The 24,650-nt window shown below is 38.3% G+C and overlaps 2 protein-coding genes across 2 annotated transcripts in view; one reads left to right on the top strand and one right to left on the bottom strand.

Moving 5' to 3' along the window:
- The window catches only part of HIC1 (HIC ZBTB transcriptional repressor 1), a 242,190-nt gene that overhangs the window by 195,422 nt on the left and 22,118 nt on the right, over nucleotides 1-24,650 (top strand). The window lies entirely within an intron of this gene.
- The window catches only part of SMG6 (SMG6 nonsense mediated mRNA decay factor), a 234,375-nt gene that overhangs the window by 190,012 nt on the left and 19,713 nt on the right, over nucleotides 1-24,650 (bottom strand).

The following is a 24,650-nucleotide window of genomic DNA, read 5'->3' as shown; positions in this document are numbered from 1 at the left end:
CTTACACTTATTAGAGGAAGTTACCAGTCTGGTTATAACCTCCAGGACGATTAAAAGAAAGAAAGAATTATTTTAAATAACAAATTCATAAATGTGCGTGAAAGAGAAAAAAACACCCACACAACTATCTCTAATATTAAAAGCAGAAATTTCTCCCATGGCTTCCACAAAGATGATACCATGTAGTAGAAAAAGCAACAATTCTCTAGGTGTCCTTATAATAATTTTTCTTAATATAGACTGATAAAGTACAAGTCAGTAAAAGTAATACTGCTGGTAACCCAACAGTTACCTAGTTACATTGCTCTCTGATGGCTCCAGGCACAAAAGACAAGGAAAAAAACAATGTGTAAGAGATATTTTAGTGATCTGGGGCTGTAGCTCAGTGGTAGAACATTTGCCTAGCAAGTGTGAGACACTGGGTCAATCCCTTAGCACTGCATAAAAATAAACATAAAAAAAGGCACGCTGCCCATCTACAACTGCAAAAGAAAAAAGTTTTTTAAAAAAGAGATGTTCAGTGATTCCCATAATGGTAGGCTCAATAAATTTTTGGATCACTAAATGGAAGACGACTCAAAAGGTCACTGAAAGCTCTTAAAAATGGAAGTGTGGTTAATACAATTTATAGGGACTCCAGCATCAAAAAGGCAAGAGGTTATAGAAAATATTTTTAATTTTCTCTGGTCTACTCCATATACTAATTCTCAAGAGAATAAAAACTGAGCAGTAACTTCTAATACTAAGTATTTATGAGTAAAATAAAAGATTTTTTTAAAAACTCAGAGTACCCCCTTTGAGCCAAAAAACAGTGTGCAGACCAGGGTAGCACCATAAGACAAGAAAACAACTATTTCATAATCTCTATCTTGACCCAAACACATCACATCCAGATGGTGAAAACAGGGCAGAAAGATGAGATTCTGGAACCTTTAAGAGCAGAAAGGGATTACAGAATGACCAGAAGTATGGATATATCTCCCCAAGAGTACGGTCAGAAATGAAACCAATATAGGAAATCAGTGAGAAGGAAACCGGGGAAAACAAAGTCAGTGCAAGTCTCTTATCCCATACAACGAGCCATATGTTACTAAATAAAGTGAGCTGCTCCCAGAGTAGCATCACCTCACTACTCTATTTCTTCTTATCACAGCTGCAGACTGAACAAGGTCCAATGTATAGGATTCATTCTTATTTGGAAGGGCTCTTCACAGAGAGGAGCTGGATCCTAAGGGATGATTTATAGAACACCCTCACATACATTCCAGTTGGCTGGAAATCAGCAGCTGATTGCTCCCTTGTCTAACTTGGTAAGAAGCCAAAGGAGGACTTTTCTCAGTTCTCTCTCTCAGGCTGGAAAATTCTCTAACGCCAGAGTTCTGGCTTAAGTCTGGATATCAGGTTATTCATGAGATGCCAAAACTACATCTTTACATTGGCTTTGAGTAAGTATCTCAAGTACACGTACAGATTCCCACAGACCTCAAAATCATCTGGACATTAAGGCCAAAGATGGCCACTCTTCTCACACAGAGAGAAACGTGGTTTTCTAAGTTTGAGCAACATCAGAACAAACCTTTAATAAATCATAAATCAATCTTGACAATTCTTAAAATGGTAAATGAGCAACAAACATATTCAACAAATGGTTTCCTTAAACATTTTTATTCTACCAAATACTCTCCCTAGTCTCTTTAACTACTGTTGATCCATGCCATGAAAACCCTAAATCAAGGCTGTTTCTCCTATGAAAGAAGAAAAGTCTGACAAGGTATTCTTCATCTCCCCAGTTTTTAAATTAGTGGGTTCTCAACCAGAATAGTGCAGCTCCTCCTAGGGAGTGTTTGGAAATTTGTGGGGCCCTACTGGCATCTAGTGGGGAGGAAGTCAGGAATGCTAAACATCCTGCAATAGCAGGCCTGCAAAATGAACTGTCAGCCCCAAAAGGCCCTGATACCATCATTAGCAATCACCTTCCTAAAGAAGAACCTCAGCATTAACCCCTCTCAGCTTCTGGAGAAATAGGGGCAAACTTTTTTGCCAAAGTTCAGAGAGTAAACAGATTAGGTTGTATGGGATTTCTATCACAATTTCTTATGTTTTAAAACAACTTCTTATATAAGAATGTAAAAAACAATCTTAGCTCATAGGCCAGTGGCCAGTGGGCATTTTGCCCACCCCTGTTCTACAAATATTACCTGACTCATTACATACTATTCATATCAATTTAAAGATGCTGAAGACAGCCAGGCACAGGCACAGTGGTGTGAACATGTAGTATCAGCTACTCAGGAGGCTGAAGCAGAAGAACTGCTTGAAGCCAGGAGTGTGAAACCAGCCTGGGCATCACTGCAAGACCCTACCGCGAATAATAAATAATTTTTAAGTAAATAAAGATGCTGATTAAAACAAAATGTGATGGAATGTGTTATAAACAACTCCCAATGATAAATGTTAAAATTTTAAGAATAAGCCCTTCAGAACTTAGCTTTAAGACCTAAGAACTGAGATGATGTGTGTTTAACTTCTAACCAAACAGTTCTCTGATCACCTCTTCCTTCTCTAATGCATCTCAGTTGCTTCATGTTTTCTTCTGAATGTTCATTTTGAACACATTACTGGAAAAAGCATACACAATGTCTTTCCTCTCCTCTATTCAAGATATATTACTTTCTATGTGCCAAGCATGCCACTAAAAAGTCTCTTTATAATTAATGCTGTTAACATTTTCTAAAATATCTAAACCAAACCAAAGTCTGGAAATTCTGACTGGTATCTGGGTCCTGACTTTCCGGATGGTAACTAAAGTTCACGTGGGGTGGAAAGTGGCCTGTGGGTAACACAGAATACACACACGCACGCGAACAGGATATGTTGGTAATCTGGCTTCCTGAGACCTTGGTGAGTTGTGAGAGTTCTCATCAACACCTTTGGGGAAGATGAAAAAGCTTTAAATTGGGAAATGCTGGATTTTAAGAGTGTCCATTCTTAGAATTAGATTTCTGGCTAACACACAATAAAAAGGTACCCTTTTTGTCCTCTGCGTTTTAATATTTTAAAACTATAAATAAACACAAAAAATAAAACAGAGCAGCTGAGAAGCCTTCTTCACAGTGTGGAGTTGGTGTTTGCAGCATGGCTAATGTCACGTCTCAAACCCAGAAAGACGAAGAGTGTGGTTTTGGTGTCTTAACCAGCCTTGACTGCACCCTGGCACTCTATTTCTTCCCCTAGAGAACTCTGTTCTGTTAGAGGAAAGAAACCAACCTCATATCTTGAAACAAACAGCCAGGATAAAATAAAGCCCTTAGTGGTTTGGTGACCGAGGTCATATGGGGTGTTAAGGGTCTGTAGGTAGGACCAGTGTGCTCTGAGAAACTCCACTCACTGCCAACCACGAAGAGAAAAAAGATTTCAGTTCTAAGGTCCAGCAGTGGTCTATGCAAGGAGCCCCAGACTGTTCCTCACAGCATATTTGACATTATCACTATCTGAAAACACAGGTCCTGGTTCTGACTTTTGATAGTTATCTCAAACAACCTATTTTTTTTTTTAATATTTTTTAGTTGTCAGTGGACCTTTATTTTTATTATTTATTTACTATGTGGTGCTGAGAATCGAACCCAGTGCCTCAAACATTACTAGGCAAGCACTCTACCCACTGAGCTACAGTCCCATCCCCATCACCAAGCTGTTTTTTATAGCCTACAAAAAATTAGAGCCAATTCTGGAGTTGCTTCTTGTAGAAAGAGGCTCTTTGAACTCCTGTCATCACATTGCCAATCTCAGTACACAGAAACTATTTTCATGTAGCTTCTAGAGTGAAAGGTTTATACTATAAATTACTTTACAAAAGTAAAGGACAAGAAAATGAGCTAGGCATGGTGGCACACACCCTATAATCCCAGCAACTATGGAGGCTGAGGTAGGAGGATCACAAGTTCAAGGCCAGTCTCAGCAACTTAGCAAGATCCTGTCTCAAAATTAAAAATTAAAAAAGGACTGGGGATGTAGCTCAGTGGTAAAGCATTATTGGGTTCCATCTCCAGTACCAAAAAAAAAAAAAAAAACAACAAAAAGAATAAATGACATAAAGAAAGTCAACTCACAACAGCAGCACAAAACTACATGATGTCCACCTTAGATAAGAAATCCCTGTATCCATGAGGCCAAAAAAAAGTTCTTTCTCTACAAGGATGATATAATTATGGGGCAATGAAATAATCAGATTATCACAGATGAAACATTTACCTACTATCACAGACTTCAATCTTCCCTCATTTTAAATTGGTGCTTATACTATCCAGAGGAAATCAGGAAAGAAGCTTTTCCTAAGCTTCATAATGGTACTAGCTCTAGAAATGCAAACTTCAACTCTGATATACAAGTTGAAGAACTGGAATTTACTGCACTACAAGCAAGGAACATTATCTTGCCTAAGGAAGCTGGACTTCTACATCCCCAACAGAACCAATGGCTATACTGGAGGAGAGTGGAGGTATTATATGTGTTAATACTCACACATAGCCCCTTTCTTTAGCACTACAGCAGGGGCAGTAGCCGCAGTTCTGGTGCACAAACTATGCAAAGAACACTGAAAAGCAAGACAAGTGATAGGTCTGAAGAAAATGCCACCTGCATAATACTTTGTTTTTTGTTATAAAGCCCACACACTACAACAAAACAAAAGAAAAAAGCAAAGTCCTCATAGCCAATGCAAGTGGAGCATGTGAGACCTCTGTACTACAGGCCACATGGCCTGGGTTTTCCACAAGTGAAAGCTATGCTCCTTTCCTGGCCAACTTTTACCTTGCCCTAAACTTTTATTTTTTTAGTTGTAGATATATACATGTAGTATATCTATATCTATCTATCATCCATCTATCTATCTATCTTCTATCTATTTATTTTGCAGTGCTGGGACTGAACCCAGGGTCTTGTGTTTGAACAGGGCAAGCACTCTATGAACTGAGCTATATCCCCAGCCCTATTTACTTATTTTTATGTAGTGCTGAGGATCTAACCTAGTACCTCGCATGCTAGGCAAGTGCTCTACCATTGAGCCATAAATGCAGCCTCACTTTGCTGAACTATTGATTTAAATGCAAGAAAAATATACACATGTACTATGCAATTTTTTGCAGCCACATACTAAATGTCAGAAAGAAAACTATCACTGCCCCCCTAAATAAAGGAAAAAAAAAAAAAAAAAAAGAACTATCATTCCCAACTCATAATCAAGCCTCTGAGAAAAACACAAGAGATTCAGGCAAGGGAAGCATGCAACTTTTCAGGCAGAAACTATGATTCTCAATCCTTGGGAAACACCATCTTACAAATGAGTAAACTGAAATCAGCCAGGTTAAGGAACATGCCCAAAGTCTTAATTTCTGATAAAACAAGGACTTAAGGCTTTCCAAAGCCCAAAGTGTTAGCCTTTGCACTACCCTGCCCCTGACTTATAAGATACAGGACAGAATTACAAAATTAATGAAAGCTACCAAACTGCTGGCCTCTAGAAAGAAATAACAAACTTGAAGGCAATCATTTTAGAAGGGTCTCTGAAGTCCAATAGTAATACAAAAAAAAAAAAAAAAAAAGCAAAGGTAAATAAAAATGTAATAAAAATTATCATAAATATAACCACATAATACATTACCCACCTAAAAGTATTTTTTTTACTTAAAATACTTTTTAAAAATATTTTTATTAGTTGATGGACCTTTTCTTTATTTACTTATTTACATGTGGTGCTGAGAATCGAACCCAGTACCTCACATATGCTAGGCAAGTACACTACCACTGAACCACAACCCGAGTCCCTACTTAAAATATTTTACAAGAGGTTGAAGTGGACGAGGTAGCACATACCAGTATGCCAGCAACGTGGAAGGCTGAGGCAGGAGAATGACAAGTTTGAGGCAAGCCTCAGCAACTTAGTAAGATCCTGTCTCCAAATAAAATAATTTAGAGCTGGGGTTGGTAATTCAGTGGTAAAGTACCCTTGGGTTCAATCCCCACTACTGCAAAAATAAAATAAAATAATTAGAAGTTGAGGCAGCTGGAGGTATATAGCTTACATGCTTATTAGCATGCTCAAAGCCCTGGGTTCAGTCCCTGGCATTAAAAAACAAATTTAAGAGAGAGAGAGAGAGAGAGAGAGAGAGAGAGAGAGAGAGAGAGAGAGAGATCTCACAAAGGAGATCTAAAGAGATTTACTTGAACCTCTATTCCCACCAAACTAGAAACCAACTCCAGTATTACAACCTAGAAACCTTCCCACTTAAAACTCAACTTTCCAAAAAAGTCACAAACTGTCTAGACCCCGGGGGGCCTCAAGTTGGTCCACCACTGCCCAATTTACCACTAGTTCAAACTACTTTCTCATGAAATGGACCCTTAAGACTCAATCTCGGGGCTGGAGTTGTGGCTCAGTGGTAGAGTGCTTGCCTGACGTGTGAGGCCCATGTATGGTACTCACCATCACACAGAAATGAATAAAAGATTCATTGACAACTAAAAAATATTTTTAAAACAGATTCACTCTCAGAATAATATTTGGTCTATTATTTGTTTAACCGCTTTTGAACTCATTCTTCATTAATCTTTTGGTGTCACTCTAATTGTGCTATTCTGATAAGACTGGAAAATAAAGATAACTGTGCTGACCTAAGAAATTAGAACACCATTTTTGAGTAAGATTCTGGAATAATAATTAGGCATGGATTATTCCCTTCTGGCTTCCCAGGTTAATAGGCATTAGAGATTTCCAACAGAAATGTCATGCTCTATATAAATATGCAGGAAGAACATACACTAAGAAATTAATAGTTCTAAGTGGTAAAAAGGTACTGTTTATCTGCACTTTAAAATTTTTTACAAGATTCATGTGTTGGCTTTGTAAATTTTTAATTTGGAAAAAAAGCCTTTTTAATTTAAGTCGCGGACTAGAAGGTGACTGCATCTCCAGTCGCTCCAGAACCCAGGATTCAAGAAGGGGAGGCACTGAGAGACTCGGAATAAAATAGAGCCACGGGGTGAATCTCCCCTACCTGGTGAAGCTCGGCCTGGGCGGCAGGCCCAGATAGGGACAGCTTATCAGAGCAGGGCAGGGCAGCTAGAGTCTTCCCCAGGTAGCCCTGCTCACTCGGCAGTGGGCTCCTCCCATATGGCCAGCTTCTCCAGCAGGCCCCCCAGTAAGAGCCTTTCTGCACAGAACCAGCTCCCAAGTCCCGGAGCCAGCAGCGAGCTCCGGCCCCGCAGGCAGCTTCAGGGACCAGGACAGGGCAGCCAGAGACTTCTCCAGGAGGCCCTGCCCCCTCTAGCCCCAGGCTCTTTTCACAGGCTATCCAGATGGCAGGAGCTACAGGGTGACTGCATCTCCTGTCGCTCCAGAACTCAGGATTCAAGAAGGGGAGGCATTGAGAGACTCGGACTAAAATAGAGCAACGGGGTGAGTCTCCCCCACCGGGTGAAGCTCGGCCTGGGCGGCAGGCCCGGATAGGGGGAGCTTATCAGAGCAGGGCAGGGCAGCTAGAGTCTTCCCCAGGTAGTCCTGCTCACTCCGGTGGTGGGCTCCTCCCACACGGCCAGATTCTCCAGCTTCTCAGAGCAGGCCCCCCAGTGAGAGTCTTTCTGCACAGAACCAGCTCCAAGTCCCGCGGGCTCCGGCCCGCAGGCAGCTTCAGGGACCAGGACAGGGCAGCCAGGGACTTCCCCAAGCAGCCCGGCTCCCTCCAGCAGCAGGCTCCTTTCACTTCTCGGAGCAGACCACCCAGTGAGAACCTTTCCGCACAGAGCCAGCTCCAAGCCCTGGAACCAGTAGCGGGCTAGGGGCAGCTTTCTTTGGAAGCACTGCATTATCAAGTTCCTCCAAGACTTCAGGCTACTGAAGGCTGGGAGGTGATCCACTGGAAATCTACAGGGACACTATAAGCCAACAGAGGAAATCTGCAATATCTCAGAGTCCCACTGACATCTGACCAATATGAGAAAACAAAGGAAGAAAATGTCCCAAACAAACCTAGATACTATATCAATAAAACCCAATGACAACACAGCATAAGAAATGTCAGAAAGGGAGTTCAGAATGTACATAATTAAAACAATCAGGGAAGCAAACGAGGAGATGAAAGAGCAAATGCAGGCATTGAAGGAGGAGATGAAAGAGCAAATGCAGGCGTTAAATGATCGCGCCAATCAACAGTTAAAAGACCAAATATGGGAAGCAAGAGATCATTTCAATAAAGAGAGTTACTGAAAAAAAAAAAAAAAAAAAACATAATTCCTTGAAATGAAGGAAACAATAAACCAAGTTAAAAACTCCATAGAAAGCATAACCAATAGGATAGAACACCTGGAAGACAGAACCTCAGACATTGAAGACACAAGATTTAATCTTCAAAACAAAGTTGACCAAACAGAGAAGATGGTAAGAAATCATGAACAGAATCTATAAGAATTATGGGATATCATGAAAAGGCCAAGTTTAAGAATTACTGGGATTGAGGAAGGCTTAGAGAAACAAACCTAAGGAATGAAAAATCTTTTCAATGAAATAATATCAGAAAAATTCCCAAATGTGAAGAATAAAATGGAAAACCAAGTACAAGAGGCTTACAGGACTCCAAATATACAAAATTACAACAGACCCACACCAAGGCACATTATTATGAAAATACCTAACATACAAAATAAAGACAAAATTTTAAAGGCCGCAAGAGAAAAGAATCAAATTACATTCAGGGGGAAACCAATAAGAATATATCAGCAGATTTTTCAATCCAGACCCTAAAAGCTAGAGGGGCCTGGAACAACATTTACCAAGCCCTGAAAGAAAACGGATGCCAACCAAGAATCTTATACCCAGCAAAACTTACTTTCAGATTGGACGACAAAATAAGATCCTTCCGTGATAAACAAAAGCTAAAGGAATTTACAAAAAGAAAGCTGGCATTACAGAACATTCTCAGCAAAATATTCCATGAGGAAGAGATGGAAAACAACGATGCAAATCAGCAACGGGAGGAACTAGCCTAAAGGAATAGCCAAATAAAGGAGAAACCAAATCATGTCAAAAAACAAAAATGAGTCAAATGACTGGGATTACAAATCATATCATGGGGTGGGCGGGGTGGGGGGAAGGGAAAAAAATAACAGAATGAATCAAACAACATTACTCTATGTAAATTTATGATTACACAAATGTTATGCCTTTATGCCATGTACAGAGAAACAACATGTATCCCATTTGTCTTACAATAAAATTAAAAACTAAAATAAAATAAAATAAAAAATAGCTGTACAATTGGGCTGGGGTTGTGGCTCAGTGGTAGAGTGCTTGCCTAGCATGTGTGAGGTCCTGGGTTCGATTCTCAGCACCACATATAAATAAGTAAATGTTCATTTGCAACTAAAAAATATTTTTAAAACGCTATACAGTTAATATTGAGCATTTCAATATATGTGATATTTACCTTAAAAAATATCTGAGGGGTGGCTAGTACCTAAAGATATAGACTAAATAAAAAGGGCAGAATGTTTGATCATTGTCAAACCTAAGTGATGGGTGCAAGAATATCATTATACTATTCTGTTCTACTTTCTAAAGTATTTGAAATTTTCTATAATAAAAGTTTTTTAACTGAAAAAAAAAAAATCATATCACAATAATAACCCTGAATGGTACTGGCTTGAACTCATCAATCAAAAGACATAGACTGGCAGATTGGGATTAAAAGAAAAATCCAACAATTGCTGTCTGCAAGAGACTCATCTCATAGAAAGAGATACCCATAGACTAAAGGTGAAAGGATGGGAAAAAACATACCATGCACACGGACACAGCAAAAAAGCTGGAGTATCCATTCCTCATTTCAGATAATGTGGACTTCAAGTCAAAACTAGTCAGAAGGGATAAAGAAGGACATTACATATTGCTTAAGGGAAGCATAAATCAGCAAGACATAACAATCATAAATATCTACGCCCCGAACATTGGCTCATCCATGTACATCAAACAAATCCTTCTCAATTCCAGAAATCCAATAGACCACAACACAATAATACTAGGCGATTTTAACACACCTCTCTCACCACTGGATAGATCTTCCAAACAAAAAATGAATAAAGAAACCATAGATCTCAATAATAATCAACAATTTAGACTTAATCGACATATATAGAATATACCATCCAACAAAGAACGAATACACTTTCTTCTCAGCAGCACATGGATCCTTCTCTAAAATAGACCATGTTTTATGCCACAAAGCTACTGTTAGCAAGTACAATTAGATAGAGATACTACCTTGTACTCTATCAGATCATAATGGATTGAAATTACAAATAAATGACAGAATAAAAAACAGAAACTTCTCCAATACCTGGAGATTAAATAATACACTATTATATGATGAATGGATAACAGAAGACATCAGGAGGGAAATAAAAAAAGTCTTAGAAGTAAACGAGAACAAAGACACATCATATCAAAATCTCTGGGACACTATGAAAGCAGTACTTAGAGGAAGATTTATTTCATGGGGCGCATTCAACAAAAGAGAAGTGAAATCAACAATAAACGAACTTAAACACTACAGCTCAAGCCCTAGACAAAGAAGAGCAGACCAACACCAAAAGTAGTAGAAGACAGGAAATAGTTAAAATCAGAGCCGAAATCAACGAAAATTGAAACAAAAAAAATCGGAAAAAATTAACAAAATAAATAGTTGGTTCTTTGAATAAATAACAAAATTGATAAACCCTTAGCCACACTAACAAAGAGAAAGAGGGAGACAACTCAAATTACTAAAATTCGGAATGAACAAGGAAATATCACAACAGACAGGATTGAAATACAAAACATAATTAGAAGCTATTTTGAAAATCTATACTCCAACAAAACTGAAAACCTCGAAGACATCAACAAGTTTCTAGAGACATATGAATTACCTAAACTGAACGAGGAGGACATACACAACTTAAATAAATCAATTTCAAGCAATGAAATAGAAGAGGTCATCAAAAGCCTACCAACAAAGAAAGTCCGAGACCAATGGGTTCTCAGCCGAGTTCTACAAAACCTTTAAAGAAGAGCTCATTCCAATACTCCTCAAAGTATTCCATGAACACACGAGGAGGGAACCCTCCCAAACTCATTCTATGAAGCCAATATCACACTGATACCTAAACCAGACAAAGACACATCGAGGAAAGAAAATTTTAGACCAATATCCTTAATGAACATCAATGCAAAAATTCTCCACAAAATTTTAGCAAATCGCATACAAAAATATATTTAAAAGATAGTGCACCACAATCAAGTGGGTTTTATCCCAGGGATGCAAGGTTGGTTCAACATCCGGAAATCAATAAATGTCATTCACCATATCAACAGACTTAAAGTTAAGAATCACATGATTATTTCAATAGATGCAGAAAAAGCATTCGATAAAATACAGCATCCCTTCACACTCAAAACACTAGAAAAAATTGGGGTAGTGGGAACATTCCTTAACATTGTAAAGGCCATCTACGCTAAGCCCATGGCCAATATCATTCTAAATGGTGAGAAACTGAAAGCATTCCCCCTAAAAACTAGAACAAGGCAGGGATGTCCTCTTTCACCACTTCTATTCAACATCGTCCTTGAAACTCTAGCCAGAGCAATTAGACAAACCAAAGAAATTAAAGGGATACGAATTGGAAAAGAAGAACTCAAACTATCCCTGTTCACTGATGACATGATTATATATTAGAGGAACCTGGAAATTCCACCAGAAAACTTTTAGAACTCATAAGTTAATTCAGTAAAGTAGCAGGTTACAATATCAATGCTCATAAATCCAATGCATTTTTATACATAAGTGATGAATCTTCAGAAAGAGAAATTAGGAAAACTACCCTATTCAAAATAGCCTCGAAAAAAATAAAATACTTGGGAATCAATCTCACAAAAGAGGTGAAAGACCTCTACAATGAGAACTACAAAACACTAAAGAAAGAAATTAAAGAAAAACCTTAGAAGATGGAAGAATCCCCATGTTCTTGGATAGGAAGAATTAATATTGTCAAAATGGCCATACTACCTTAAAGTGCCTATACAGATTTCAATGTAATTCCAATTTAAAATCCCAATGATGTACCTTACAGAAATAGAGCAAGCAATTATGAAATTCATCTGGACAGAATAAAAACCCAGAATAGCTAAAGCAATCCCAGTAGAAAGAGCGAAGCAGGGGGTATCGCAATACCAGATCTTCAACTCTATTACAAAGCAATAGTAACAAAATGGCATGGTATTGGTACCAAAATAGACAGGAGTAGATCAGTGGTACAGAATAGAGGACCTAGACACAAACCCAAATAAATACAATTTCTCATACTAGGACAAAGGGGCCAAAAATATGCAATGGAAGAAAAGAGAGCCTCTTCAACAAATTGGTGCTGGGGAAAACTGGAATTCCATATGCAAACAGAATGAAATTAAACCCCTATCTCTCACCCTGCACAAAACTCAACTCAAAATGGGTCAAAGACCTCGGAATCAGACCAGAGACCCTGCATCTTACAGAAGAAAAAGTAGGTCCAAATCTTCAACTTGTTGGCTTAGGATCAGACTTCCTTAACAGGACTCCCATAGCAGAAGAAATAAAAGCAAGCATCAACAACTGGGATAGATTCAAACTAAAAAGCTTTCTCTCAGCAAAGGAAACTATCAGCAATGTGAAGAGAGAGCCTACAGAGTGGGAGAAATATCTTTGCCATTCATACTTCAGATAGAGGGCTAATTTCCAGAAATATATAAAGAACTCAAAAACTCTACACCAAGAATACAAATAACCCCATCATCAAATGGGCTAAGGAAATGAACAGACACTTCACAGAAGAAGATCTACAAGCAATCAACAGATATATGAAAAAATATTCAACATCTCTAGTAATAAGAGAAATGCAAATCAAAACTACCCTAAGATTCCATCTCACCCCAATTAGAATGGCGATTATCAAGAATACAAGCAACAATAGGTTGTTGGCGAGGATGTTGGGGAAAAAGGGTTACACTCATACATTGCTGGTGGGGTTGCAAATTAGTGCAGCCACTCTGGAAAGCAGTATGGAGATTCCTCAGAAAGCTTGGAATGGACCCACCATTTGACCCAGCTATCCCACTTCTCGGCCTATACCCAAAGGACTTAAAATCAGCATACTACAGAGATACGGCCACATCAATGTTCATAGCTGCTCAATTCACCATAGCCAGATTGTGGAACCAACCTAGATGCCCTTCAGTTAATGAATGGATAAAGAAACTATGGCATATATATACAATGTAATATTGCTCCGCCATGAAGAATGATAAAATTATGGCATTTGCAGGCAAATGGATGAAATTGGAGATCATGCTAAGTGAGATAAGCCAATCTCAAAAAACTAAAGGACAAATGATCTCGCTGATAAGCGGATGAGGACATATAAGGGGGGGTGGGAGGGGTTAGCGTTACGGTTAGGGTTAGGTCTAGGGTTAGGGATGAGGTGGTAAGAAATGGAGGAAGGAAGGACTGTATAGAGGGAAAAGAGGGGTGGGAGGGGTGAGGGGAAGGGAAAAAAATAACAGAATGAATCAAACAACATTACCCTATGTAAATTTATGATTACACAAATGGTATGCCTTGACTCCATGTACAAATAGAGAAACAATATGTATCCCATTTGTTTACAATTAAAAAAAATTTTTTAAGGTCATTGGCAATTTCCTCCAACAAATTAAAACACAGAGACACTAGCATGTTTGAGTTCTGAATGCCTTAAGTTTTGTTTAAGAGGAGCCCTTAAACTTTTTGAATCAGCAAACTGTGGGGCAAAAATTCAGACAACCTCCAACCCACCAACTTCAATGGAATAGTGCTTTTCAGTGAAGTTAACGATGCAGACATGACAATTAAAACATAAAATTCAAGAAACAAATTATTATTTCCACAATCCAGAAGTATATTACAGAAGACCAGCCCACTGATCTCCTACCACACAGACCACAGCACCACTCAAGAACACGGCCCCAGGATTGGGGCTTGCCTATTACACAGAGGCAATAAGTTTGATCCTTAGACCTGCATAAAAATAAACAAATAAAATAAAGCCATGCTGTCCATCTACCACTATAAAGGATAAATAAATAATAAAATTTTTAAAAAGAACACGGTCCAGGGTATGATTATGGCTCAGTAGTAGAGCATTTGCCTCGCATGTGTAAGGCACTGAGTTCAATCCTCAGCAACACATAAAATGAATAAATAAAATAAAAGTGTTATGTCCATCTAAAACTAAAATTAAAAAAAGAAAAAAAAAGAAAAGAACATGGCCCCATGTTCTTCACCACTCCAATGTTCTCAAATTAACCCTCAACTCACCACAGAATTAGATGCCTTACAAACTCTGTCATTTCACACCTTCTCTGTCTTTGCTCATGGAACACTCTCTTCCCATTTGGTCTGGTTAATTTCTCCAAGAAGTCTTTTAAATTCCCTTTCTTTTCCCCGCTCCTCAACCCATGTCTCTCCTAGGTCTGAAACAGGGACCTTCTCTGTACTTGCTCAGTGCTTGCTCAGTACCCCAGTACAAACCTCTCTGTCAAGACACTCACATTACACTTGAGCCTCATTATTTATGGATTGTATATCTGTGAATTTCCTGAACTCATTAAAACTTTCTTGTAACCCCCCAAATCAATACAGTGCTTTTTTTTTAGGGTCATTCTTGCACATGCATACAGCGTGCGCGCACACGCGCGCGCACGCACACACACCCACACCCACACACACACAATTGAATCACCTAAAACACATCTGTAGCCAAAGTCAAACAAGGCAACTCTTTGCCTTCATGTTTCTGGTCAACTTTAAACAAATGTCATTTTTGTGGTCTACTTAGGGTCACCTTTTTCACATTCCTGTGCTTTTCATTGATAATTTGCTGTTTATAATTAGCCTCTAAGCATAATGCTTCTGAAGTGTCGTCTAATGTCATTAGTGCAAGAAAGCTGTGATGCACTTTACAGAGAAAAATACATATTAGATAAAATTTGGTTCAGGTATGAGTCAGGTGTTTGTTAGCTGTGAGTGCAATATTAATGAAATTGACAATATAATTAAATAAGTTGTCTTTAAGCAGAAAAACATGTTAAAACACTTTATATATTTATCAGCTGACTAAAATGTTGTTACCAGAGGTGTGAAGGAACCTAACTCTGCAACTCCCCTTAGGAGCAAGTTCCAATATTCACTAATGAAGTGTATGTGTAGGCAATTTATAGAACATAACTATGAGAACAACAAGAATCAACTGCATACCAAAATACTGCTTATGTAACTACTTCTTCCACTAGAGCAGAAGTTGACAAACTAGGCTTCACAGGCCAAATCCAACCCATCGCCTATCTTTGCAGAAAAGTTTTATTGGAATACAACCATGCTCATTCATTTATTGCATTGTGTGTAAACTGCATTAGCACTACACAGTGTAACTGCAACAGAGATCATATGGCCTTCAACGTCTATAACATTTACTACCTGATCTTTCATGGAAAAAAGTGTGCTAGCAATCTGAGAAATAATGTTGTATTTCATTTTTACAATTCTAGCACAAAGCTGGCACAAATGGATAGGTAAACTAAACTTTGATCTGGATCAACACTGAACCCAGGAACGCAACCCTCCTACTTTCAACAAACTCAGGGGCAACTGCATTAAATTCTCCAGACCTGTATAGTCTTGAAAACAGACATTATATGAAGAAATAAATAAAATATGGTATGCAACAGAAGTATGAGCAAAAGGAGCACAACTTAGGCAAACAAGGGTAAAAATAAAATATAGGAGATTCAAAGGTGGCCAAATAATAGGTACAAGATGATATTAAGGAATGGTATAGACTGAACTCCAAATGTATTCAGAGAGGCTAAAGACAAGGAAAGTTGACAACCACTTAGCCAAATTCAAGGACACATTTCTTATCTAAAGACTTACTTTCTACATGCAGCGCCAACCATGTTGTAGTATTACAATAGTTACAGTGAATTTGGGAAAATGCTGGAAATGGTAAACCAAAATCATTCCAGAACCTAAGAATTCACTAAAGTTTTCTAAGACAAACACCCATCAACATCTCTCATTCTCAGATGCTCCTTCTTCCCCAGCAGACACACTTGTATATGTTCTATTCAAGATGCTGACAATGGAGGCAATTAGATCTAAAACTCTTTTAGCAGTTCTATCAGAAACATGTACCTTGTTGTGAAATATGATTTCTGATCAGGGATCTTTTTTTCAGGATCTTAATTATCTCAATGACTGTCAACAATAATCCATTTGCCAAACAGTACCCTTTTGTTTTGATTTTCAAAAGGAAATAAGAAGAGTAGGAGGCATATCCACCACATAATGCCCAGAAACCCTGGCAACATGACAGCAAATGATTCTGAGTGTCCTACCTAGCAGGGGAAAGAGTTTAAATGTGAACTGCAACAGGATGCCACTTGTAGTTGAGGTTGGCAGGCTGGATGTTCAACCCAAACCACATCTCAAGGCTACAAACCAACAACCCACAAGCTAACCTCCTACAACCATTAAGAGAGAGAGACCACACACAGAGACAAAGAGAGAGATATCCAAACCTCATGCTGACAGAAGGACAACAAACTAGTTGGGACCTTATTATCATTATTAATAACTACCTGAAGTCGAGTTCTATTATTCACGGATCTGAATTCTAGAAAGTTTGTGCTTAAAAACTCTAATAGTTGCTAAAGGAGCAATTCCTATGAAAGCTAATCACCCAGCTAGGAATGGTGGTACACACCTATAATTCTTGCTACTAGGGAGACTTAGGATAATTGCCAAATTTGAGCACAGCCTTGGCAACTTAACCATAACCCTGCCTCAAAACAAAATTTAAAATGTCTATGTGTACAGCTCATTGGTAGAGCACTTGCCTAGCATGGGGTAAAAGGCTTGAGTTTAATCCCCCATAAGGTGAAAACAAAAAACAACAACAAAAAAAAAAAAAACTAAGCATCCAAAAAAAGGGTAGATACAACACACAAGCAATACGTGAAAACTAAAGATATTGTAAATTACCTAGATAAGGAAATAATGACATACATCTTGTGGTAGAAAATATACAGTCATGCGTGGAACAGAACATAAAAAACATTCGTAGACAAATGAATATCAGTCAGTTCTTATATAAGCTCATTTTGGAAAAAGCAAACTGGATCCATTCTGATCAATCATTAGGGAAAATTTTAAAGCATAACACAAATTTTATGTTTGCTTCGATGCCTTGAATTATGTTCAAAATAAACAAAGGGGGAACAAAGGAAAATGTTCAATCAGTGAAGTGGAAATAAATAAATCACATGCAACCTAAACCCCAAATATCATACAAGCTTAACCTCAGTTCAATATATTGACATGGTGGTTCATATCTTATGTTACTCTTTCCCTTCAATTTAAAAGTATCTTAGCCACATCACAGTAACTTATAAGCTGCGACTCTTCCAAAGCCCACTTCCACAAGCAAACTTGTGGTCTTTTCAAGGTAAATTAGATTATGTAGTATTTTTATAACAGTCTCTTCCATTTTTTTTTTTTTTTTTTTTTTTCTTTTTCTCGTGTTTTGTGCCCATGCTGGTCTTGAACTTATGGGTTCAATGATCCTCCCACCTCAGCTTCCAGAGTACACAACCAGCTCTTGGCATATTTCTTAACCACTTAACATGTATAAGATTGTACAAATGACTCCTTTTAGTCATAAGCTTCTACATTTATTTGGTGGTGTTTCTACACCTGCTCTTTTTTTCTTTTAGTGGTACTGGGAATGTGAACACAGAGGCGCTATATACACTGAGCTACAACCCCAGCCTTTCTATTTTGAGACAGATTCCCACTAAGCTGTCCAGGCTGGCTTCCAAATTTGTGATCCTTCTGCCTCCACCTCTCCTAGTAGGTGGAGTTACAGTTGTGTGCCACCATGCCAGCTAAGCCCTGGGGTTTTACTACCCAATTTTGAAAGCACACTGATTTTTAGGAACATGTTACATTATAGCAGAAAAGACTCTATATCCAATTGTTAATTTAAAAAAGTGGAGAATTGCAAGACTAATAATATATATTATCATCACAATTTCTTAATAGAATGTATTTCGGGGCTTGAGGTATATCTCATGATAAAGCATTTGGCCTCACATGTGCCAAGGCCCTGGTGCTAATCACCCACTACCACTGCAAAAATAGTGTGCTATGTGTGGTTTGTGTTCATGTTCTGCAGGTATGTGTATGTACACTACATGCATTAAATGCTTAAAAAAATGGTCTGGAAAACCTGGGTGCTGTGGGACCTATGCCTGTAATCTCTCAGAAATTCAGGAGGCTAAGGAAGGAGGATCGTAGGTTCAAGGCTAGCCTCAGCAACTTAGAGAGACCAGAAGCCACTTAGCAAGACCATGTCTCAAAAATTAAAAACAAATAATAATAAAATAAAAAGGACCAGGATATAGCTCAGTGGTAAAGTGCCCCTAGGTTTAATCCCCAGTACCTAAAAAAGGGTCTGGAAGGACATCCATCAAATATTTTACAGTGCTGTCTCTGAAGGTAGAAATACAAACATTTTTCATTTTAACACATAAACATTTTTGTGTTTAAAATATAAAAATATTAAATATTAAAATATAAATTATTAAAATATAAAAATATTTTATATTTTTGATACTACTTGCCATCCTTCTGCCTCAGCCACCCAAATTGCTGGGATTATAGGCATGTGCCACCATGATCAACTCTTTCTAGTATTTTCAGTTTTGGAACAAAAGAAAAAAGTGTTTTTTTTTCTTATGTATTAGGTACTATACACTGGGGCACTCTACCACTGATTATATTTGATTACTTCTATGATTTAAAAAATTTCCTTTAAAGACAAACATTATTTGTGCTGGGTGTGGTGGCACAATCCCTGGGATTCAGGAGGCTGAGGTAGAAAGATCACAAGTCCAAAGTCAGCCTCAGCAATTGAGCGAGACCCTTAGTTACTAAGCAGATCCTATTTCAAAATAAAATATAAAAAGGCTGGGGATGTCATTCAGTAATAAATCATCCCTAGAACCAAAACGTAAGTAAATACAAATACTGGAATAAAAGTAATATTGATCATTATACAAGTCCCAACTAGGCCCCAGCTTAAATGCTCAATATTGATATCCAAACTTCTCAATAGTTTTCTGAAAGAATCTAATCCCTATGACCTTCTCTTCACTGTCTTCGCTCATATTGTATACTCAACTAGGATTTATTTAGAATCTCCTATAATGCCACACACTGGGACAAAGAAAAAGATAGAAGTACACATAACCCTACTCTCATAAAGCCTTCAAAACTAAGCAAGAGACAGAGCTTAAGCCATAGCAGCAACAAAATGATACCTAAAATTAGTTAAGTAGAAATATGGAATCATAAAGGAGAATTAAGCACAGTCTTGGGGCTCAGGAAAATCTTTCCTGAAAAGATAGAATTTAGGCTAAAACCTGAAAGATAAATGAGAATGGGACTGAGAAAGGCAGAAGAAATAGTAAGAAGAAATGGACTGTGGGGAGAAAGAATGTATAATAGCCAGGGATTAGAGAAGAATTTGGACCTTTCAAGGAAGAGGTCAGAGGAGTACTAGAACAAAGGAAAGAAAAAAGGTCTAAGAAGTAGTATGGGCCAGTTAAGCAAAATGAAAAATAAAGAAGGCAACAACTCTCAGCAGGCTACTGGGCTCCAAGAGACCAGTGCTGCCCAGTCACCTGCGTTTCTTCAGAGTACTAGACCCAGGAGGTCACTCTACTCTCCTTAGGACACAGATCTCGGGTCTGGCATGAGTATGCTTATGAGCATAATTCTTCAGCACTTTCTTCAGCTGCTCATTGTGCAGCAGCCTTTAGGAAATTCAAAAAAAATAAAAATAAAAAAAAATAAAGAAGGGGCCTGGGGTTGTAGCTTAGTGATAGACTACTTGTCTGCACATGTGAGGCACTGGGTTCCATCCTCAGCACCGCATAAAAATAAATAAATAAAAGCATCGTCTTGTCTATTTAAAACTAAAAAAAAGGGCTGGGAATATAGCTCAGTTGAGAGTGCTTGCCTCACATGCCCAAGACCCTGGGTTTAATCCCCAGCACCACATACAAAAAAAATTAAATTAAATAAAAAAGGCTGGGGATGTGATGCAGTGGTAAAACACCCCTGAGTTAAATTCCCAGTACCAAAAAAAAAAAAAAAGTAGTAGCAGTAGTATGGGCCAGATCACGTGGGTTCCAGGAGACTATCAAAGATTTTTTAACCTGATTCTAAAAGCAAATAGAAAGAACTCGACTTCCAAAAGGGAAGTTACATGATCAGAATTATGTATCTGGAAGCTCATTTGGGTTACTTCTAAAAAAGAAAGACCTGAGAAGGACTAGGAATAAACGGGGAAAGACGATGAGGAATTTCTTTTAGTAGTATGTAGATTACTGAAATGAGGATAACTTGGACTAGGTGACAGCAATGAGAATGGAGAGAAATGGATGACTTAAACTTAGGTTTTTAAGAGGTAGACTCAACAGAACTTGTATTAACTCAATGTGGAAATGCAGGCAGGAAGGGGAGAAAGGATGACTCACGTAACTAGCAAGAGCACACCACACATCTTACTCTCCAGCTGTACTGAATTACTTGCAGTTCCCTAAGTCTTCATGCTTCTCTCATAAGTATAGAAGTACCCTTACATCACCCTTCAGCCGCAAAATGCTACCTCACCCTAGCCTTCACCAAGCATGCCAGATCAGGCGCTCCAGTTGTATGCTTCCACAGTTACCACCCCCATGTACGCCTTCATCACGGCACTTAATACACTATGCTGCAATCACACATGGTCATGCATTGCTTAATAATAGGCCTACAGACATTCATTCTCCGAAATGTACCATTAAGTAATCTCATCATTGTGTGAACATCACAGAGTATACTTATAAGATGTGGACAAGTACAATATAATTTTATGGGACCACCATTGTATATGTGGTCTGTCACTGACTGAAATGTTATGTAGCACATGACTGTATTTATCAATTTATATTCCCCACATGACCAAATGCCTCTGAGTTTAAAGATCACTTTTGGTTGTTTTAATCTTTGTATCACCAATGTCTACTTCTCATCAATCTGTATGTTCACAGGAACAAAAAAAGCAAACTGGATCTACTACAAGAAAGAAAAAAAGTTGGAAGCTGACCAGGGCCTAAAAAGCAGATAAAAACAGCAGTATCTTAATGCATAAAAGAAGAGCTAAAACTGCAGGGTTTTTTCTTCTCAATGCTAGGGATCTAACCTAAGTGTCACACATGCTAGGCAACCACTCTACTACTGAGCTACATATAAACCCAGCCCCAAAACAGCAGAATTCTTCCTTAAGTGCTGGTAGTCTAGAAATTAAAAAAAAAAAAAAAAAAAAAAAAAAAAACACAGGTGTAAATTTTTTTTTTTTTTTTAAATTAAGGGAAATAGTTCTCCCAGGGTAATATATCGACTAAAAATATATAAACAGTGTTAGGCAGTGTGGCACACACCTGTAATCCTAGCAACTCAGGAGGCTAAAGGAGGAGGATCACAAGTTTGAGGCCAGTCTCAGCAACTTACAAGACCCTGTCTCAAAAAAAAAAAGACCAGAGATGTATAGTGCTTCTGGGTTTAATCTCTCTTACGATTTAGATGTGAGGTGTCCCCCAAAAGCTCATGTCTGAGACAATGTAAGAAGGTTTAGAGGAGAAATGATTGGGTTATGAGCCTTAACCTAATCCGTGAATTAATCCCCTGATGGGATTAACTGAGTGGTGACTGCAGGTAGGTAGGGCGTGGCTGAAGGAGGTGGGTCACTGAGGATGTGCCTTTGGGATATATATTATGTATCTGGTAAGTGGAGTCTTTCTCTTCTTTCTGATCATCATGTGAGCTTCTTCTCTTTACCACACTCTTCCACCATGATGTTCTGCCTCACTTCCAGCCCCAGAGAATAGACTGAGGCCTCTGAAACCATGGGCTCCCATATAAACTTTTCCTTCTCTAAAATTTCTCTTGTCAGGTTTTTTGTCACAGCAGCGGAAAAGCTGACTAAAATAATCCCCAATCTCTATTTCTCACAATAGTACAGTGTTTTTACTATAAAAAATTAAAATAGGGGCTGGGGATGTAGCTCAGTTGGTAGAATGCTTGCCTCATAAGCACAAGGCCCTGGGTTCAAACCTCAGCATCGCAAAAAAATAATAATAATAATTAAAATAATTAATAAAATCATTGGGTCTAATGAGAGCTCACATGCTGAACATCTTCTCTGAGATGATCATAATAAAAACAGACTTATGTAAACTTTTTTTTTTGGCAGTACCTGGGATCATATCCAGGGCCTTGAATAAGATAAGTGCTCTACCATTGAGCTACAGCTCTAGCCCTTAATGTACATTAATTAAAAAGGAAATAAATAAAATATCTTATGGAAGAGAGAGCTCTAGAAAAGATTAGTTATGGGCTGGGGTTGTAGCTCAGTGGTAGAGAGCTTCCCTGGCATGTGGGAGGCACTGGGTTCAATCCTCAGCACCACATAAAAATAAGTAAAATAAAGGTATTGTATCCATCTACAACTGAAAAAAAAATGCAATTGATTAAAAAAAGAAAAAGAAAAGATTAGTTACATCTTTTTTGAAGGAGGATCCCCAACCTTAAGGCCAACATCAAAGAAAGACACAAAAGGCTTTCTCAAATTGTCCTTTGGTGCTTCTATTTTTAAAAAAGTTGGATAGGGTAGCTAATCCAACAGAAAAAGTTATCTCTTACTCAAATAGGGTTCCAGTTTGAGGCAATACTATCTAAACTAGGAGAGGGCAGCAGTGAGAGATTCTACCACAGCAGCAATCCCATGCTCCTTGACATACTCCTACTATAACACATGAACAAGGAACTCCAATTATACTATGGTACATAGGAAGTGGTAGTTTAATTTATAAGCAATGACCGCTTTCTAAGTCAACCAAAAAACAGCTAAAGACTAAAAACAGATACAGGAAGATAAACAGGGATTTAAAATTAAACCCCAAAGGAGATAGGTGCAGTGGTACACGTCTATAATCCTAGCATCTTGGGAGACTAAGGCAAGAGGATTGCAAGTTTGAGGTCAGCTCAGCAATTTAGCAAGACCCTGTCTCAAAATAAAAAGTAAAAAAGGGCTAGGGATATAGTTCAGTGATAAGAGCACCTCTGGGCTCAATCCCCAGTACCCCAACACACACACACCCAAAAAAATCCAAAGGAAAAACCCTTCTATCCATCACCTCTGACTCATTCTTAGAAAAACATGCCTCCAACTACAAAGAGAAAATAAAAAACAAAAGCTCCTCTCTTATCTTTCTCCCATAAGGCCCACAAATATACTTCCATTCCCAGGTAAATCCCAAGTTCATCCTTTCCCTCAAGCATAAGAAAGCAGGCTCTCCTGCCCTCTGTCAAGTTAATCTTTTCACCTGTGCTCCAGGTCCTACTCCTTTCCAACCCTATGCAAGGTCTTCTTTCTCAGATCTTCAACTTATTTACCATTCTATATTCTTTATTCTAATAAATGAGTCAACTCTCATGGCTTCATTACCATCTACAAAAGGATGTCTTCAAAAATCTCATCTCGGGGCTGGGATTGCGGCTCAGTGGTAGAGCGCTTGCCTAGCATGTGTGAGGCCCTGTGTTCAATCATCAGCACCACATATAAACAAACTAAAGGTATTGTGTCCACCAACAACTAAGAAATAAATATATAATTTTTTTTAATCTTCATTTCTGGCTTAATCTGCTCTCAACTTCATATACCTGTTAGCCTCTGACTATCTCTACTTCAAGGTTCTATATCAATGGCAAAAACAACAGGTCTAAAATTAAACTCATCATCTTTCTATTACGACCAGCTCTACCTTTATTCCTTATCTCAGGGAATGGACCATCATCCATCTAGTTTCCAAGTTACAAACCTAGTGTTATGTTATTCTTAACTCTTTTCTCCCTGATCTCCCCAAGTCCAATCAGGTCCTTTGGAATCTACCTCATTAACACATCTGTTCAATTCTTACATCTGTTTACTTCTCTCCATCTCCAAAGCCATTTCTTGCTTCAAGTCCTTTTCACATCTCCCTTGGATTAATCTCAAGGCACAATGAACTTTTGTGCTCTCTCTTTCTAGCTTCAGGTCTTTGCAAATGCTATTTCCTTTGCCTGGGATATGCTTTACCAGTCTCCCTTCCCTCTCCCCTAGCTAATTCCTATTCATTCTTTGCATTTCAATTTACCAATGGCTGCTTTGGTCCCATGCTCAAGAACTCCCCCAAAATTGAGTATGTACCCCAAAACGAAATTCATTATACTGTACTCTGCCTGTGTTCACTCTTCTGTGTTCTTCAGTAGAATGCTCACCTTAAGAGCAAGGGGAGATCTTATTCACTGCATCTTTAATGCCTGGTACACTGCAAGTATTCAATAATTATTTATTGAGTAAACGAAAAGGAGAAACCTTCTATACAAGCCTGTGATTTCCTACTGTCATTT

This window comes from Sciurus vulgaris, assembly GCF_902686455.1.
Source record: "Sciurus vulgaris genome assembly, chromosome: 3".
NCBI classification, from domain to species: Eukaryota; Metazoa; Chordata; class Mammalia; order Rodentia; family Sciuridae; genus Sciurus; species Sciurus vulgaris.
Note: the sequence above shows the minus strand (reverse complement) of the source record. Positions and strands in the feature narration are given on the sequence as shown.